Consider the following 18,450-nt stretch of genomic DNA (forward strand, 5'->3'; position numbering starts at 1 on the left):
TCCTCTTTGAAATTGATTAGGCTGGTGTGGCATCCATGAGAGGCCGTAAACAAAGCGGCATGGCTGCTCTCCCTTGATGTCCACAGCAAGAAGCTGCACGCATTCCAGTAGCTTAGAGGCTTAGACAGAAGCTCAGGCTATAGGCCATTGGGCAAAGAGCAGCACACATCCATCACTGTGCGAGACCGATTAAAGGCTCAGAATGTCCACTTCTCCACATGCCCATCAACAGTACTAACCACAGACACGCCTTTAACACAACTCAAGAGTTTTTTGAACCTACTAAGCATATCGAAACCCTCAAGATGAACCAGTAGTTGACTTGCTGCTCGAGGTTTCATTAGTCTCACTGTGAAGATCTAACTAATGTGATGAATGCATTTTCCTTCCTCATAAAACACTTGCAAAAGCCATTTCAGGCATTAAGGAGAGATAGATGAGTGGTGTGACACTAGTGGTAGGAATATCTTTAAAGTCACCCACGTGTTGGTGGTCATATCTGTTCATCCTCATATCTAAGCAAAACTAAAAAGAAGAAATGGCTCCATTGTGCCACTCGAGGTCAAAAAATCAAAGGGACAGTTCACCCCAAAATCACAGACACATATTTTCCCTCTTATCTATTATTGCCATTTATCAATCTAGACTGTTCTAATAAGAAGGTGTCTCCATCTTATCACACAAAAATCATTTTAATCCTCAACCCATCAGTGTTTTGGGCATTATTTTATGTGTGTGTTCAAGTGCTTACAGGCAACTGTGTTAGAGATATCAGCCGTAGAGAAGTCTGCCTTCTCTCCAATATAATGGTGACAGCACTCTGCTTGTGGCGCACAATGTGCCAAAAAAAATACATTTGCAAAGTCTCTTTCCAGGAATCAGGACCTGGTAATTCCAGATAATCCACAGACCTTGTTGTGAGCAGTGTCATGTGGGAACCTCTACCGAACTTCGGTTGGCAGGTGTAGTTGAACTACTAGATGAAATTGCTCACGACAATGTCTGTGGGTTATCTTGAGTAACCTGATCATGATTTCTGGAAAGAGACATTGCTGTTAAGTTTATCAAGTGTATTTTTTGGCACCAGAAGCCCAGTGTCATCTAGTTCCATTATGTTCTACAGAAGGCAGCGATCTCTACGGACGATATCTCTAACTCTTGGCAACCCACACCAAAACGATCTAGACTGATAAACAGCACTAAATGTATTTTTTATTTTGTGGTGAACTGTCCCTGTAACATACAGAGAAAAGAGGCAATTCTAAACTGTTAAACAATGTCCATGTCAAATGCAGTCAACTAACTTTCTATCAAACAATTAATAGTTTACAAACCAATACATTCGGCACTAATGACGGTCTTGAAAAGCCTCATTTAGCTGGGCAGCTGATAACTACGGGGTGCTGTTTAGATGATGTTGATGATACACTTCACTGCCTCTTGAAACCATTTCGACCTTGTGTTCAGCTATTCAAACAAGGTGTTACATGTCCAAATGAAACACAATAAAATACAATAGTGTATAATCAAAAACTGATTTTGGCATAGTTGAGAGAAAATGTGATGTTTCCGGAGCAGATATCATGTTTTTACACCTTTTGAAAACCACAAGCGAGGATCAATGATAGCCCAGGGAGTGGTGTGTTCATTCAGTGTGATCAGGTTCATGTTCACTCTTCAATCACCTCTGTACAGCCCATTTAAAATGACACCTGTGAGAACTGTTTAGAGGCTAATCCAGTTGTGTGCAAAGTAATTTTGATTAATGATGCCCAGAGCTCAAGCAAGTGCCTAAAAAGCCTTACAAGAATACAAGGAGCAAAATGAAATGTGTGCTCCTGTTTGTGTTTTTAAAACTGTGTGTCAAGTTTGTAAAAAAAAAAAAAAATATCACACTTTATTTTAAAGTACAGTGAATTTCCAGCACAGAGCTTTATTTTGAAGTGCCATTTCCTGCTGTAGAGTGAGTGACCAATGGATAGCTACTTAATAGAGACGGCAAACTAGTTCGACAACATGGTCAAACGCAAGTATGACGCTGTATGTATTAAACTGTGTGGACCTTGAACTAATGACTGCGGAGAAATCTGGACCACGTGGCTGGACCATTTGAGAACAACTGTTTTAAGGGATGCAGATGGCATGTATTGCTTTTCGAACACATTGAGGAAACAATGTAAAGACTGGCTGTCTGATACTCTCTAAATCTAGTTCATGAGACAGAATATACAAACGATGAACAACTGATCCTTAGGCAACAAATATAGTACAGAGAGTTAGCTGTCTTATGCCTGGGGTTGTACGGGTTCGTTTGCTTCTCATCTCTGGCTACGATCCTCAACATTCCTTAAAAAGTCGATATCAAGCACAAGTCAAATCCTCTTTATTTGACTTCTTTAACTGGCAGATAGACCACATTAAAATATCTTTGTGGGGGTAGTGTGTCCCCTTTATGTGCGGTCTGAGAGTGGGGCAGCTGCCCCCCACATGCAGTGACCTCACTTAGTAAAGATCAATAGTGAGCTGCACATTCCTCACTCCAAGTCCTCAAGACTCACTTAGGCCTTGGTATCCCAGTCATCCAAGCCATCTTGTGAATCCTTTAGCACACTGATATTTGGGGTAAATTCCAATCATTGACACCTAACAGCCAAGACGACCAGATTTGACCTATGAGGGCAGCGTACGTGGAAAACCATACGGGGGAGGCGAGCTCATGTCACTCAAGAGTATCACCCTATATACCATGCTAATGCAGTCACTCAAGGGCCGATTTATCAAGCTAGCATTGGTAGTTTAGATTTAATTTTACATGTTTGTGCTTCACATTTTTGCCTGTGCCCCTTTCCATTTTCCCTTTCAATCGCACACTGTACATGGCCTAGCGCACAGCAAAATTATGGGGCCCACATTGATCCCTAGGTTAGATGATTTAATGCCTGGCTGACTGTTCTATTTAACCAGACAAGCATAATAAGGGGATTAGCATCCTATCAGATGACAGAGTTCAGCGTGCTTGGCTGCAGGTATACAGGCACATATCCTATATCACATGATTTGTTCATAGCTCTGCAGATGGTATACATCAGTTAAATCTGAAGTACAATGTTTGGAAAAAATAAAAACAACTAAGACTAAATTACATCACAGTTTATGACATTTTTAATGCCAAACTCTTAGCTTGGAGTTTAAGATAGGAAGTGTTCAGGACTTCAAAAGGGCCCTCGAAGTTCATGTACCTTTGTTTGCAGTGAAAAGCCCACGCTTGTGTGTGTTTGAGATGCAATCAGAGTCCTGACACGTCCATACAAGCACCCAGGTCCCCACAGCCTGGTGCATGTCGGTGTGAGCTGATGTCATGGAAAGATGGAGGTGAAATGATCTGTTACTAGAAAGCTGAGCCTCCTCACTGTGACACGTCCTCCGACATCTTCACCTGCTTTCACAACTTAGAGGTAAAAAGCAGTCAGTAATGCTGCAACCACATGGACAAAAAGTACTACTGCTGTAAACTTTACTGTTAATAATAAAACATCTTTCTTACTATCAGATGTGGTTTAGAATAAAATCTATAACCCAAAATAATTAGACATATTCCTTGTAAACCAGAAACATCAAAGTCCCATTTTGGTTTGCTGACACTAGTTTAAAAATGTAGTGTTTAAAGAAAACAGACAAGTCATGTTGGCAAACATCAACTCTCTTAACTCTCCCAAAGTCACTCAATTCCTACAAACCCAAAAGGCTGCTGTGTAGCTCACACTGTGCTCTGACGCTACTTTAGGGCAAGTGATTCATCACATTATTTATAAACTATAAGATGTAAGGTCAGCAATTTGACCCATGAGCTGGGACGGAATAAATAAGGCAGGTTTTGCTTGTATCACAATGTAAACATCAGTAAAAGCAGACAAGTATAGAGGCCAGAATTCAGACTGTGAACTCTTTTCCCCAAACTAGCAATTTTAATACATACACATATATGAAGTACTGTTTAGTTCAGAAACTGAAAACGGTAGGATTATTTTGCCATATAGAGCACATGTCCCCTGTCAAAGTGAAAGCAGACAAGATAACATATATTCTGAGTTACTGGAAGGCATGTATCCTCGCCCTGTAACCTAAACCAGTAAGACCCATTGACCACAGCAGAAGTCATATTGGGAGAAAAAAGCATCAACAGCGTTAGTTCCTGTGAGCTTAAACTGCACCTGCATGCTGAACAGCTTCATCCCCTCCAGATGTCTGGAGGCCTCGCTAGACCGAGAGCCAGCACATCTATAACTGTCTCCTCCACTGCCCAGACTCTGGTGGATAACTGCCAGAAAGAAAGCAGAGATGTAGGGGGATCTGAGCCCTGCAGCCACTCACGCTGCACAAAAAGTGCTGAAAGAGGCCATAAGATGGCTTGTGTGCTGTGTCTTAATATATCACATCTTCAATCCCATCTGATGAATTATTCAGACGGTGCTATCTACTGTGCCTCTCACCTAAAACATCTGCCCTGCCAGCCAGTCTGCCAGGTCTGGCTTACACTCTGTTCTGCCACAGGAAGCTTTTAGTCTGCCGCTGTCCTGTGGTCTCTGTTACATTTAACCCCCTTCCTCTATCTCTATTTCCATCTCTTGGACTAGAGGCATGAAGCACTGAGGAAAAGAGATTATGTTACCGTGTCAAAGATCCTCTGTACAAGATTTTAAAAAGAAAACAGTATCTTTTTGCTACCACTGTGCTAATCTCCTGGTTGTCAAGGCCGGGGCATGCCTGAAACAGTAATTTGTATAATGTGTCGTCCGACCTTATCTGAAGGCAAAAACTGTTAATAACTGTTCTACATAGCCAAACTGGGAGACCACAAAATAAGCAAGCCATAATAAAAAGACATGATGCTCCTCATGCGAGGTTACATTTGTTTGTACACATCTAAAGTGACAGACACAGGTGATGACCCGACAGGCACTTCAGATGAAGTATACTGACTCCTTAAAGGGATAGCTCGGATCTTCTGAAGGGGGGTTGGATGGGGTACTTATTCATGGTGGGTGTATTACAGTCGGCACACCCCCAGTTTGGAGAATCAGGCTGGAGTCCAACACAGACGCAAAGCAATGTACTGCTGTGGAGGGCAACAAAATATATTTTAATCATCTGAAATGGGTCCCACCTAAAAAAATCAATATCAGTTTAAGTGTATGCTATTTTTAGAAACACTTTCATTGCTTTACCTTACAGTAGGACAGCAATTTCCAAGGTAGAGATTAAATCTCTATTCAAAGCCAGACTTCATTGACAAAAACAAGGATTTAACATCGCTGAACACAGGATCTGCTTGTCTACTGCTGCCTCAATCAGTCATTTTGTTTGTGTTGTTGTGTGACTTTGGTGTTTAAAATGACTAGCTCAGATTCAACAAAGCCACACAATAACACAAAGTATCTGTCACAGCAGCTGTACACCAGCTGTGTTCAGTGCGCCAAAATTACTGTTTTGTCAATGGAGTCTGGTGGCTTTGATGAGAGCTTAGATGGGGAACTGTAGTCATTAAAGCTTCCCCGTCAAATCATGTGGAAAGGTAAAGTGGTGAAAATGCTCTCAATGTAGCACACACTTAATCTGTTTAAACTTTTTTCAGGTAGCTAGAATCTGTTTTGCTGCTGCCCCCACAGCAGTGCATTGCTTAGCTTCTGTTATCGGCACTCCTGCTGCTTCTACTGTATGTAACACACTGAACTATGGATGAGTACCTCATACAACTCCACTTCAAAACAGAGTGTCACATGGACAAAAAAGTAAGATCTGGCAAAACCCCTAAACTTTGGAGCAATAAAGTGTTCAGCATTCCTCCAACGAGAGGAGACACCGAGCAGAGAACATGAACCAGAGCAGGCTGCATTACACACTACCAGACCATTAAAGTGAGGAGTGTTCTTGAGGGATGAAACATGCACACTCACCTCCCACAGGACTGTTTATGGATCTTAGAAGAGCGTTGAATGACTAAATACCAGCATCACTCCTCCTCCCCATCATCTTCCCTTACACATTTCTCATTCATAACTTTCAGCAGGGATGTCTGACTGAAAAGCATGTGACCCACCCTGCACTATTTGTGTCCAAGGTTACAGAGGAACAACTTTGTCTGTCAGTCAAAAGAGTAGAAAGCGTGCAATTCAACCAGTGATGTGCATCAAATATCTCACTGCAAACCTTCTGATAAATAATGGCACTGTAGATTAATATGAAAAGAAAGTACAGGTTGTTTACAGTGAGGCAATTAGACTTCTGTGATCAGAGAGTTAGGACAGGAATGTCTGAAAGGGTCAGTAGCACCATTAGCAGAGTAAAGGGCACAACCTGGAATGCTCAGAGATATCAAATCACAGCAGTGGGGGAGGGACAGGCTGCTAAACAAGGCTCGGTTGGAGGCTGATCCCATTAATCAGGCCTACTCTCATACTCATGTCAGGCAGCGCACAAACATATCCACCCACCAACAACAATCTGATGCACGTTTGCTGTGTGTGGCACCTTATAGTCATCCCTTAAGTAAAGTGTCGGGAGTGCAAAGGTACACATATCTATGAGGGTTAAAATAGCACTTTATTATTAAACATGTAAGGAGAACAGGTGCGAGGTGAAGGGTGATGGAAACACACCCTGAAAAGACAATTTTGCAATTCTCACATCAGCACAGTAGAAACGCTGACTTACGTGTAAACATACTCCGCATGGTTTCCCGAAGCTGTTTCACAGGCTTGTGTACAGTTAAAATAAGACACTGCGAGAACAAGGCGAGTCCCCGGAGCGCTTCATACGTACGTGACGTAAAAGGCAGATCTGAGGGTCCCTGAACACTGGAGCAAATACAGAAATCTGGCCATGTTCCACGTCTACAGTTATTTCCCACATCGTGGCACAGTGCTGGACTGGGAATAAACAGAGGAGCCCGCTGTGCTCCCAGAATGCATGTTTGCAGAGTTCCCATCAGTGAGTACACAGTAACAGGACTCCCTGAAGGCCTGTATTTAACCTTTAGGTTACAAGTGACTGGCCACTACACAGCCCACTCCTCATGTGCCTCAGCTATTAACCCTTTTCTCACTCATTTTAACAGAAACAGAAACAAAGTCAGATAAAATCACAAGATCTGAAGATCATGCGATGTGATCGAAAGGTCACTAAAAGCTACTAAATGGACTTCTTTAATTATTTTGTCAGCTGCTCTTTCCAAGCTCAAAAACAAACTTTGAAACTCAACTTTTAGACCAACATGGAAGTCCTTAAAGGTCAACTATGCAGGAATTGTCAACTGCTGTTTGTAAACAGTATCACCAAAGAAAGTGACAGTGAAAGCTAGCCCCAGCGTTTGTTCGCGTGGCATTTCGCCTCACTGTATTTGTATTTTTGTTTTCATGATTTTCATAGCTCCCTCTTGTGTGCGTGCTGCTCACGGTCTGGCACCTGGGCGCTACGTTATTTATAAAGTCCCGACCTCACCTGCGCACTGTGTCCAGGAAGGTCCCGACTACAGACAATAAGAAGAAAATTTAAAAGTCCATGCAGATAAACACACTGGGACATAGGTGGTGGTTAAGCGGACTTACTTTTGTATGCATCTATACATTTTTGGGGGAAATCTCAACATCTACATTTCAACAACCAACAGCTGCTGAGCTCAGTGTCATTTTGACCATTCCCAAATTAAAATAACGCAACTCAGTCCAACTCACGAACAGAATGTGAAACATTACTGATGTAGCTTGGTAAATAAAGCAGAAATGGCTTCAAGCTGTCAGGTTTCCCTTTTCTAAGAGCTTTCTTGTGTGCAAATGACAAATTTGATGGCAAGATGGTGTGCAGATTTCTACAACCCTTTATACAGTATCTGTATCATATTTTGGTTCTGCAGAGTAATTAGATGAGACAACATTACACAAAGCTTTAGGACTTTCTGTTTTCATTTTGCCCATGTTGTGTTACTGCAGTTGTGTTACTGCAGTGTAACTTGCAAAGTGTAGCTCTCGCAATATTTTGGCTGACGTTTAAATACCTTGAATTTCTTGAGAGAAACAACAGCATCAGATCCAATTCAGAGCTATGCACTTGTCACATAAATTTCAGCCTGTAATTGCACACATACTTTGTTTAAACTTGTCTTATTGACGTGAAATCTAAACTAACATTTGCAACACCAAACTATATGGAGGGCAAAACAACACATAGAAGAAAATAAAACAGGAAAAATTTCTGTCTCGCACAGACAATGACAGAGAGAGACTCAACCTGACTGTATAAACAGATGAAGGAGAAGGATCAGAGTAGCCTAATGCTGAGAAAATGCCCTTGGGATATGCTGACAAAATGGAAACATGTGCATATGGGGCCAGCATAGGGGATTAAGCTGTGATAAAACAGTGAGATGCAGCATGATTTATTTCTTCTTTGTCTTTTCTCCTCTGAACAGATTTAGTAATCTGCAACAGGTTGCTCACTGCTTTGAGCAGCTTTACAACACAGAAGCATAATTTTATCCTTTTGCTTATATTTCTTTCAGCAGACTTGATGTAGAGCTGCACTGCATCAGATAAATGTTCACTCTGCAAAGGAATGCCTCAGCACTCCAGTTAAACTCTGCAACACTGATATACTCGTGCTCTCTGCAACTGATTATCACCATGTTATGAAATAGCCTATATTTTTGAAGAGGTCTGGATTTGAGGTATTGATATTACAGGCACCATGCTTTACCAACGAGCCAAAGCTTTTCTGACAGCATCATACAGGCAGTTCATTGTCAAGGCCGCCGGTATCCAGAATGCAACTGCCAGCTGTTTTCTTTGTGGATCAAACCAAAAGAAAACAGCAGGCCAAGGTCAGCACAGACAGGCTTTTCTCCTACAGCAGACGGATGAATCTCCATATATGAGGCCGTAAAACAAAAACTCTCTCTGTCGCAAATGAGATAGCACGGCTAATTATATTCCACCCTCTTGTGGAATAATCAACCACTCTCAAAAGATCATGAAAGCTCCTATTTATTCCAGTTCGGTTAGATGTTTGTTGATCATTTGAGGATCTGTGTATGTAGGTGGGTTTCCAGTCACCTGTTTTTATGCACATTTTCAATTTGTGCTTTAAAAAACACTAAGTGAAAACACCGGAAATTCTTTAAAAAACAGAAAAAAGTTTTTACACTTGTCTGAGGTAGAAAACGTGTATTGATGAAAGCAATATTAACAAAGTGCAATGGAAACTGACATCAAATAGATCATGAGGGACACACATGATCTATTTCCTGTGATTTGCATGTGATTTTGCAGAAATTTCATTAACTGAACGGTAATTGCATATTAATAGATTGTCAGTGAGTGGGAAGTAGATGTAGCGCAAAATATCAGACACAAATTATTATTCCAAGCAAATAGTTTATACTGTATGTCTTCAAACACTGGTTCCACTCTTTTTTGTTTGTTTTTTTGGATATACAACAGGCCTATTTATTAGCATTTCATTCATTTCAGTGAGAAAAACTAAATGGAACTGTCATTAGTTAGGAGTGAAAACAACCAAATAGCAAACAGATCATCCAAATGACAGAAAGAAGAGAACACCGACTATGTCAAAAAAACAAAGAAGGAGCAGTGTGTAGGATGTAGTGGCATCTAGTGGTGAGGACTGCATATTGCAACTAGCTTAAACTTTTACTATATGTCAAGCGTTAACTCCCTGTTAGTATTCCTTCAGTGCTCATTGTTCAGGAGGTTTTTACGGGGAGCCGAATTTCCCACAGAGGTCTCCTCCTCTCCAAAATAAACAGACCAGTTGATTAAAACCAGTAAAAACACTGCATAAAGCAGTTTCATGTTACAAATCAGTGTTTCTGCGATGCTGTTCAGCATGTTGCAAATGGGCCACTAGCCCAGCGCCTACTAATGTGTGCTCACATTTTTTCTCTAAAAACTTCAGATCCAGATGTTGGGGAGATTTGTACCAGGAGCTGAATTACCAGCACATGTCTCTTCCTCTCCAAAACAACCAGATTTAGTGATTTAAACCATTAAAAACACTGAAAAAAGCAGTTTCACGTTAAAAATCAGTGTTTTTCAGACGCTGTTTGGCTTGTTGCGGGCGGACTGCTAACTACAGTGGCTGACGTGAAGACACAAAAACATGATGTTTAGTTTGTCCGTTCTGGGCTTCTGTAAAAAAACAACCGTAAATCCTAAACACTGGACCTTTAAGTATGTATGATTATTAAATAAAAAACATTAAAAAGTACAGAGACTCAAGTAAAAAGCTCCTACAGTTTCAGGAAAAGTAATCTCTGATGCAATATTCAAAGAAAATGATGTGCTCAAAATTCATCCATATCGCTCATTTTACTTCCTAGAGCTAGAGTTTACTAATTGGGTTAATTGTACAGTTTATCAGTTGTTCTGTATTGTTATTGTTATGCATTGAATATAATATGAAATATCCATAAATTCTGTCACTTGAAATATGACTGAGAAGGTTCTTTAATTTAAAATAAGCAAATAATAAAAACTAAAGTCCACTTAATAGGGGAGAATGACACATATTCTCTAGTTGCTTTCTCAAACTGTAACGACACCGGGGGAACAGCTTGAGAGCTTTTCAAGTAAAAGGCACTTGGCAGTGCACACTCAAAAGTAAGCAAGAAGAGTAAATAAAAATCTTAAGCTAACCTCATTGACTTTTTGACAAACTTTTCCATTTATGGTTTCTATCCATTAACTACCACCCACACATCTAACAATTTGGCATTAGTCTGAATTGTGCTGCCAGCAGCGTGTGGGTGAGAGATTTGAATTTCACACAATAACACCTGATGCTTCTGTCTTGTTTGCTGCCAGCGTCACATCATAAACACTAAAAAACTCAACAATTTGACTGTGCTGGCTCTCAGCTATCACAACCAGACGCACTGAGACAATTAAGACTTTGTGTTGATATTTATATGTTCTTGTTCTCGCCCATCAGCTTTTCCACACTCCTCTGGGTTCACACAAAGTTTCCAGGCTGGGAGAGGATGTGTGTGCACTGGCTGCCACATTCAGTCACTCCTATCTGTGGAAAGAGGCCCCACTCCCAGTCACAGGCTCACTCATGATGAGTTGTGCCTCGGCTTAAAGAGTCAGAGCTATCCTCTGTTTTCCTTCTGCATTACTAGAGACACTCACACACACAAGCCTGCAAGCCTTAAAATACGAACACACCCAGGCAAATAGCTGTGTTTCCAAAGAAAATAAGTCCAACACCAACATCTCTTAATGCAAGGGTAGCTCCTACACATGCACGATCACCCACAAATACAAGCACAACACACACATACAGAATCTTGCACTCAGGCTGGGTCTTTAATGACCCCCTTGCCCTGCTATCACCTTGCGATAAAGACCTACTGGAGAGGGAGTAGGGCTGTTTCGTGTCTGCTCACACCCACTTTTCCCTTTAAAGAGAGGAACTAACAACAAACCCCACGCAGGCTTAGTCATAAAAGGTTTTTATGTAATTCTCTAGCAAATGACAGGTTATCTTGGCACCGTTTCAATAGGTAACCAGAACTACAGCGTACTTACATCAATGATTCATGAAGCCACGGCACCACACAGTTAATGAACACAGGGGTAGTCTCTATAACGGCGGTACTTGCGCTCTGTCCCACTCTGCCGAGAAACAAAAACTTCCCTCAGATCTAAAAAAGGTTTCCTTTAGGTGACACAGACGGATTGATTCCTCCTCCAGGAAGTGTCAGAAGAAAATCCACAGAAAGCGTTTAAAGCTCTCGTATATGACAGCTCTGAGTCCGCAGGTCCACACTCTCCCTCTCACTGACACTGTGTCGTACTACAGCCTGCCTCTGGCCACTCAACATACTCAGCTCCTCCCATCACACACTGTCAGGGAACGAGGGAGGGACAGAGGGAGGGATAGATGAGGGAGTAGAGGTGGGCACACTTCTACAGAATCATCTTGACTCATTTTTCACTTTAAATTTAAATATCACTCATATTTTTTAGGAGCAGTTGAACCATTATTATGTTTTAGAGAATATGTTACACCGTGTAATTAGGAAAATATTACAGAGGGCTCAGGGCAGAGGAGCAATAAAGACCGAGTGTCCTTATATGAGAGGAGCGTAAGAACAATAAGACTTTAATTTCTGTTTTAAAATTGTTTAATGTCAATTTGTTTTAGATTTTCTAGGTAGAGAGACGTTTTCTTCACACAAATTTCCAGTGTAATATATATAATTTAACTTATGCAAATAAATGAAACAAAAACTTCCAAATGTATCTTGTGATTTTCTGGTCACAAGACTTTAAGGTTTCTGGGAACTCATTCCCACCTTGTGCAAAAGCAACATTTTGAGGTTACACACACACAAAAAAAAACCATTTATGCAACATACCATGACGTGGCTGGATTTATAATGTGAGCAGGAACTTAATGAGACAAAGTCCTAATCACATTGAACGTAGCCTTGGAGCTCTTTTTTCTTTGCTGTTTTTTTTTTTTTAGCTCTCCTGGGAGTTGGTTCCCTTGTTATGGACTGCAGATGTTTGCCTCTCAGCCAGCTGCTTGCATCCACATAAAGACTGACTTTAATGATTGTAATTACCACTAACTTCAAGCTACCGGGGGAAAAAAAGAGAACAACTCTGTCCGTCCTAAATCACAGTCGTCAATTAACTGCTTTCTGTGTATTTGATATCAGCGAGAAGTGAAACATCTTTAAAGTTATGGCTGCGTTATTAAATCTTTGGTTTTGCCACAAAATTTGTGTAATCACACCGTAAAACCACAGATCTGCTATCCAACCATGAGCCATTCATTCCTTTAGCAACATGGAGAAGTCCAACACGCTCAGAAAAAAGTACAGCTCGGTGTGCAAAAACTAATAAGCCCACTACTATGCCATACCTGGATGCTGTAAGGTTGCTACATCACTGTATACTTCAGGCTTTCACCATCACTATATTCTCCTTTTTTGGTGCATCCACTTTGTACCTGTCATGGTATAAATATACGCTCCTCCTGTCCTGTGCCCTCAGTTTTGAGCATAAAGTTCTATTTGTTCACTTCTTCATAAGGAATATTCTTTTCATTTTCAAGTATCATACAATCAGACAGTGGTTTCCCAAGTGCTGCAACACTGCCACCCTGCTGACATGAAATACAACAAATGCCTTTATATTTCAGCAATTACAAACCCAGCAGACAGCTACTGTACTACAGACTACATGAAAGGCACACGAAGTAGAAAATAAGAGCCAGTGTGTAAAGTTAGGCCACAAAGTCAGTTCTAAAATAATACTCACAACACTGGCAAGGACAAGGTTTTTCAGGCCATGACACTGAAAGAACAGAAACAGAAGTGACGCAACAGTCTAAGAAGGGGCCGTTTCATGAAATGTAAAGGGGACATGTCTATGAACCATATACTGCTCTATATGTTTTAGATAAAGAGACAGGGCTGCACAATATAATGTTTTTTAATGTCACAGCGACACGTCAACTGTGATATTTCACTTTGACTATTACATTACATTCAGTCTGTAGGCACTATTTTGTCTGATATGCACCATGCTGTGCACATGCCACTAGGCATCGTCTGACTGGTCAGAATCTGCACGCATGCAAGTGGTTTATTAGACTAGAGCGACTGTACTATTCTGCATGGTTTAAGGAAAGTGTGACAAGAAGAGTGCCGACGAAAGTGTGAATGCTAGAGAGAAAATAGCACATCAGCCATCTGGCAATAATTTGGATACAGGAGGGACAATGTGGCACAAGCACAGGTACTCCGCAAGTCTGACTCAAGAACTAAGAAGACTTCAATATCTGCTTATCTCAAGTAATATCGTAGTTGCAAAATTCAATAATGTTGTTGCATATTACATATTTTCCTCATGTTATGCAGCCCTAAAAATAGCCTGGATTTATTTGCTGCTACTACCTTTCTTTTAATATTTATAAAACGCTCTAAAAATCTCAAGTTTGTAATTGAGTTAAAAACATGTATTCTCAATGGATGATAGAGGGAAAGGAAGATGTGAATGTTTCATGATATGCCAAAAAATGTCCACCAAAGTGTTTCAAAAATCCTGTTAAAGTGAAGTGTTGCCAAATAACTTCACATGCCTTCTCCAAAAATATTTCCAGGGTAAATAGAGAGAAGTGTAAGATAGCGGGGTGTTGAGACGGGGACGCCTGTTTCTAAAATAGCAGATGCTAATTATACACTTTAGGCAACTGCTAAGGAGGGAGACGCAATGCCAAGTTTGAGGTGTTGGGATTCTGAATGCTGGCTCAGTGTATCAGTGCAGAGTCAAGATTCCTCGCGGTCACCTGAGACGTACTTAGGCCACAGAAAGGATACTCAATGGATGTCTTATTTACAGCCTGTGTCAGTCAGATATCCCCTTTCCTGTTGGACTGATGAAACACCTCTTGTTGAGCTGGACCACCTGCCACTGCCATGCAGACGACCTTTTGTAAACAATCCATAGAAAATACAGGAGCCCTCCGGCAGACGTCTAAACACACGGCTCAGATCGGTCAAACACACTGGCCTTTTTCATTGCTTGTGACCCTGTTAACGTGGCTGCTCTCAAAATGTCGCTTTTCATTGCCTCCGTTCTGCCTGACTTCTACACAATGTGCACCCCAACAGTTACAATTAAAAAACGCAGAATTGTTAATTGCTTGGAAATAGTTGATAATCCATTACATTTTAGGGACAATGGAAAATTTGAGTTAAGGGATGGATGTCAACTGTGGGCTATCTTTGAAAAAGGTTTCCTACAGCTTGAGGCAAGTTAGATTTAAGACTTTTTTAATGCCACTCAGAATGAAATTTATGGCCAGTTTTACGAGTCTCATGCATCGCCTTGTCCTGGTTTCAGCGATACTGCAAAATCTTGGTTAAATAGCCAATTTCTGTTGAATTTTTCACTTTCCCATGTTGTCCAAGGTACAATGACAGCCAGCTAGCAGACAGTGGATCCTCTGTTCTGAAAAATGTAGGTGTTGCTGATCTGTGTGACATTAATGCAATAGGAATTCAGTAAATTATTAAATAAAATATAAAATAAAAAAGATGGTACCACTTATTTTGAGATTTTATAATGTTACATAAGGGGGGAAAAAAATCTACTTCCCATGTTCCCATTTATGACATTTTAATACCAATTAAGGCGTTTTTTCAAAAATAATTAATTCAGTGCCTTTTAGGACTTTTTAAGGATCAAGGGGAACCCTGTAAAAATGTGTTAGCGTTGTCCAAGCATATTAAGAGATGTAAGACATTTAATTATACTGCTTGAAAACGTGAGCTTGAAAGTGTACAGAATTTGTGAATGTGGTGAATAAAATTCAACCTTTGTACCTGATGATTGTGAAAGGTTGTATTTGCTTGAGAATATTCTGAAGAGGTGGTTTTGTATTATTCAAATTTCTCTTGTAAATAGTTATATCTTTTAAAAGAACAAAACTGTACTTCTTATGGTGATGATAATGTTCTTTCATATACTCATGTGATCTATGAATCACATGATGATTAATGAACTATGTACAAACAACCCAGACACCTGACTACTCTGACTGAGGCAGAAACATTCGGTGAGGTGAATGAAGCTTTGTATACTTGAGAGGAGCTGTGATAACATTTACTTTTAAAAGTGTGACATACTATCAGCTTGTGCGATTCCATTGGACCACATGAAAATGCAAATTTGATCATTCTCCTCAGGATGTTTCACACACAGCTGGCAGAAGTGCTGACAGGTCATTCTATATAAATGAATAACAGTCTAGGAATTACAGCTCTGCGATAAGCCCTCGTGTTTCACATATTAGCTTAATGGAAACACACCAGATAGCGGCACTAGGCTACTTAGAGTTACTGAGGCTGACAGAAGCACTGAAGACAACCGAGCAACCCTGACACCTAACTCTCTGCTTCATGTTATCACTTCTGTGTTCAGCCGTTACACCGTTTCACAGTGTCATCGAGACGAATCTTGGCTTTACAGCAGCAGTGTGATCTTTAACGCAGCATTGTCCAATGTGTTGAAACACTGTAATTCTGTGAACATGTGACAGAAAAATGTGGCCGATAAAAAAAGAAGAAGAAAGAAAAGTTCACATCCTCCCGCTTCTTTGCCTTTATCACAGCAACTACTTTTTATCAGAGTAATGGACACAGAACTGAACATTTGAAGATAGCACACTGTCTTTCCATGTCGAAGCTACCTATGGCCTTATGACAACAAAGTGCTTTCCTCTGGAGTGTCAACCTTTTTCTTTTTTTTTCCCAGTAGAAAGGAAGCACAATAACAGAGACCCTAGCAGGTTTTCAGCTCCAAAAATCACTGAACAAGAAGTGAAAGATGTATCACCTTTTAGCAAAAACACTGCTGTGCATCTTACAGGTTGTCAGTGGCTGGATAACAACAGCAGGGCCATGGTCAACACTTTCGTCAGGCATCTGTTCAGTGCTACCAGTGAACACACTAAATCAGAGTTCTGAAGCAAAACAGCAACCAAAGTCACAACTGCTCAGTCAAGGCCGCACCTTGTCTCACACCACTTACGTTTGCCCTTTGGCCCGATTTCTCAGCCTTAGTCTTCATGAAAAACCAGGAAACTAAAAAACTGGCGCCAATGTGTCATTACTTGTACGTGGTTTGGATGTGTAACCTCTCACCAACTTGTTCCAGCTCTTCACTAAACCTTTACAATGTTTAGACAGAGATAAATAGTCAAACACAAGTTTTTAAGGTGTGCCACCTTTTTATCCTTTCATGACTGATTCATTTTTTGTACTTGAGAACCTACTTTCCTCACGTGGAATACACATACACAGTCTTTTTTGGACTCAAACCCGAGACTCAGACAACTGTTTTTTGTGAACATGCAATCAAACAGAAATATTCTAGATATCCTGTCCATCATTTTACACAAATTTCACCAACATTCAGCCTGACATGTTTGGTATCTTTTAAAACTTTGGGATCTGCACTAGAGACGGACATTAGTATTTGTTTAACGTTTAGAGCAGTGGTTCCCAACTGGTGGGTCGCGACCGAGTAGTGGATCACGGGTCCATTCAAAATGGACCGTAACTAACTTGCGAATGTGTCAAGTTTGTTAAAAACATACTTTATTTTGAAGTACAGTGAATTTCCGGCACATAGCATTTATTTTGAAGTGCTGCTTCCTGCTGTAGAGTAAGTGAATAACGGACGGCTACTTGACAGAGACAGAAAACTATCTCAATGACATGTCCAAACATAAGTATGACGCTGAATATATTAAACTGTGTGGACCTTAAACTGATGACTAAGGACAAATATGGACCTGTGGCTGGACCAGTTGGGAACCACTGGTTTAGAGTAATTGCAACCCAACCACCTACATTCATTCAGCGGCTCCTTGTCCTGCTGACAGTCTCTCTCTGTTTGTCCTGAGACTTCTGCTGTGGGAGTGTGAGCTGTAACTGTTAGCATCACACAGCTAACGTGACTTACAGTTATTAAAGGTTTAACAACAAAGTCAAGCTGTTTCAGTGTTGGTGTGAGTCTGTTGGAGCCATTTAGCAGCTTGGTGTTGGATGTTTGCCGCTGCTGTGTTAGCTTGTGCTAACAGGACAGATGTTAAACTGACCAGGGGGAGAGCAGCTCAGGACTTTGGAGATGGTCCTTCAGTGCTGCGTGTATGTAAGCACAGCAACAGAAAGTTTGCTGATTTTTCACTTTTTTAACTTTGTATTTATGGTTTAATAGGCTAACTGAAGCCTGGTTGTCAATAAACCAATTTCAAATTGCACTTGATTTCTGTTGGCCAATTCACATCCCTATTCTTATGTTGTTTGTTTTTTAGTACAGTACTTGAATATCAGGGCTCAACAATAACGATTGCCCGGGGCAAGTAAAACTCAAGGTCGGGCATGTAAACTAACAACTCACTTGCCTGATCAGGCAAGTTGCTAAAAATAGTAAAAGTTAATAACTAATTGATAAAATAAATTGCTAAAAATAGTAAAAGTTAATAACTAATTGATAAAATAAATGTATTTTAAAACGTGCTCTTCCGCTCTGATGCAGCGGTCTCTCTGCCTTAAGTCACAGGCACACGCTGTGTAACAATGTCCTGCCCACAGCCCCCATTGATATTATTTTGTGCGACGAACGCTTCAAATAATAACATAACAATATACTATTTATGGTGTTATGTCATCGTGTCATTTCTGTCTCTACATGGTCAAGCGTTAACAATTCCCCCTTCTCCTCTGTATCACGCACGGCGGAGTTCCGCCACACACACAGGTGAGCATGCTAGAGCGGCTCGGGCCGCATTTTCCTGACCAAACCTGACCCCGAGCCCGGTGCAGTTTGTCAGCTGACAAAGTTATTGTTATGGACA

General features: G+C 40.7%; 1 protein-coding gene across 2 annotated transcripts in view; it reads right to left on the minus strand.

Annotated features, from left to right (window-relative positions):
- Positions 1–18,450, minus strand: part of sema4ba (sema domain, immunoglobulin domain (Ig), transmembrane domain (TM) and short cytoplasmic domain, (semaphorin) 4Ba) — a 65,130-nt gene that overhangs the window by 41,816 nt on the left and 4,864 nt on the right. The window contains exon 1 of one of the 2 annotated variants that reach the window (XM_050073979.1): positions 11,601–11,848. The exons of the other annotated variant lie outside the window; for it this stretch is intronic. The gene's annotated coding sequence lies outside the window, so the exon portion shown is untranslated. Of the gene's footprint in view, positions 1–11,600; positions 11,849–18,450 lie in introns of those variants that run through there. 2 annotated transcript variants of the gene reach the window in all.

The sequence above is a fragment of the Epinephelus moara genome, chromosome 20 (genome assembly GCF_006386435.1).
Source record: "Epinephelus moara isolate mb chromosome 20, YSFRI_EMoa_1.0, whole genome shotgun sequence".
Classification (NCBI taxonomy): domain Eukaryota; kingdom Metazoa; phylum Chordata; class Actinopteri; order Perciformes; family Serranidae; genus Epinephelus; species Epinephelus moara.